The 2,362-nt window shown below is 42.0% G+C and overlaps 1 protein-coding gene across 1 annotated transcript in view; it reads right to left on the reverse strand.

Moving 5' to 3' along the window:
- The window catches only part of SYNRG (synergin gamma), a gene marked incomplete at its 5' end in the record, with an annotated part of 76,083 nt that overhangs the window by 36,636 nt on the left and 37,085 nt on the right, over nucleotides 1–2,362 (reverse strand). The window lies entirely within an intron of this gene.

The following is a 2,362-nucleotide window of genomic DNA, read 5'->3' on the forward strand; positions in this document are numbered from 1 at the left end:
CTCTAGGGTGCAAGTTTCTCACCATTATGGTGCAAGAAACGAGTGCGTTATTTGGGGCTGGAATATTTTCATGGCACTCATTCCTTTTGCGCGTTCCAGTCCCACCTTCGGCATGAAAGCTGACTTTGGGCCAATCACCAGGAGACTGAAGTTCTAGTCCCGCCTTAGGCATGAAAGATCTCTGGGTGACCCTGGGCCAACCATTCTCTCAGCCCAACCCACCTCACAGGGTTGTTGTGGGGAAAATAAGAGGAGGAAGGCGTGTTGAATAGGTTCACTGCCTTAAGTTATTTGTAAAAAGAAAATAAAGGCGGGATACAAATGTATACATAAAAATAAATGGAGTCACTAAGACTCTACATTGATTGGATGGCACATCATTACAACTAATCACACATGACTTCCGGTTCCGGTTCGCGGCGACTCAGGTCGTGTCTGGAGACTTGCCTCCACACCGGCTGGGGTTTTTTTGCGCCGGTAGACCCCTTGTGGGTCGAAAGTCGCCCTGGAGGGGCGACCACCGAGGAGGAGGCTTGCTAGAGACTGCGGGAGGGTGGCAGCTTCTCTCGTGGCTCCAGCTATTTCCTGAGGGCTGACGGAGCAAAAGATCGTCCTGTAAGATGGCCGATTACCCTGCTGCACCAGCCGAAAGTCACAGCAATATCTAAGCGTGAATAGACCCACTGCGGATGATCCGGGTGAGACCCCTTCTCCTCCTCTTTTCACCCTACTTTGTTCTTCTTTTTGCCTGTAAAAGCTCTGTTGGAATCATTTCCCCGTCTTGAAAAAGCAGCTTTGGTATGTGTGGGAAGAAAGGTTAAAAGGTTAAACAAAAAGGTTAAAATAAAAAATTTTAAAGACTACACTTTATTCTTATCTACTTTGGGGTACAGAAAAAACCTTTTTTTAAAGAGCTCTACTATCATATTATACTGGAAGATTGTTTCTTTTTCTACCTTTTTCTCTAAAAGATAGAAAAAAAGGGGGGGGGGAATGGTGTCTGGAAAAGATTTTTTAACCTATTGAGGACATCCACTGGTGAAAAGTTAATATTGTAACTGCTGGTTACTGTTTGGAGATGAGATGGACTTGGTCTTCAAATTACTTTTGAAGAGAAAAGATAAGCGGATGCAGCTGTGAGAACTGTGGGGGTGGATACTGCTTTACTTTTATTGAATACAGCCTCCACTAAAAGAAAAAAAAGGGACTCTCTTCAATTATTATTAAAATGGAGAAACCTTATTCACAATTACAACTAATCACACATGAATGGTTAGTTTAAAATGGAATATTTACTTAACTTCTTCAAACTTGGCTTAACCCATTCACCAGCAGGACGTAAGAACATCGAAATAGCCAAGAATATACTTTAAATTCAACCCAATTCAATGCAATTTAAGATTTGTTCTTTATGTCTCTTATCTACTCAGCTACAGCCACATCCATGGGCAAGCACACACTTCATTTTTGATAAAATATTCAAATGACCATCACCAAAGCAAAAATTAAAAAAAAACAAAACGACACCCAAAACACCCAGTCGAGTCAGTTTCCCAAATGCTGCAATAGCAAATCAACAGATCAGTCTTTGAGACAGATGTAAATTCTGACCAGTTGGGAGATTTTAGGGAGACTCTTTGATTCTCTCCTCGAAAGTGGTGCAAGTATCACCTTTACCAGAAGGCCATTTGTGAAACTGACAGTACCGCAGACCAAGAAATGGGCACAGCAAAACTTGACTTACAGATGGGTTGCAAGCTTTTCCGTTAGAAATGTAAGCTGGTGAAAGGGTTAAAAGTGACAAAAAACACAGTTCAAAACCAACTTGCCTCTTCTGCCTAAAAATGAAATACGGGTAGTCCTCGATTTACAATTATTTGCTTAGTGACCGTTTGAAGTTACAAGGCACTGAAAAAAGTGACTTACGACCATTTTTCACACTTAGGATTGTTGCAGCGTCCCCCTGGCCTTGTGATCTAAATTCGGACGATTGGCAACCGGCTCATATTTTAGGAGGTTGCAGTGTCCCAAGGTCACCTTTTGTGACCTTCTGACAAGCAAAGTCAATGGGGAGTTCAGATTCACTTTACAACCGTTTTACTAACTTAACAACTGCAGTGATTCCCTTAGCAATGGTGGCAGGAAAGGTCGTAAAAAGGGGCAAAACTCAATGAACAATTGTCTCACCCTTAGAAACAGAAATCTTGGGCTCAGTTGTGATTATGAGTCGAGAATTGCCTGTACTGGACTGGCTTCAACCTGGCTGAAAAACGTTTGAACTCACTGAGTTAAGTGTATAGATATCCAGCAAACCCATCATGCCTAACACGTTAACATTATTCACAGCATAAAAACAGCAATT

The sequence above is a fragment of the Protobothrops mucrosquamatus genome, unplaced genomic scaffold (genome assembly GCF_001527695.2).
Source record: "Protobothrops mucrosquamatus isolate PMUCROS unplaced genomic scaffold, P.Mucros_1.0 scaffold1829, whole genome shotgun sequence".
Taxonomy (NCBI): domain Eukaryota; kingdom Metazoa; phylum Chordata; class Lepidosauria; order Squamata; family Viperidae; genus Protobothrops; species Protobothrops mucrosquamatus.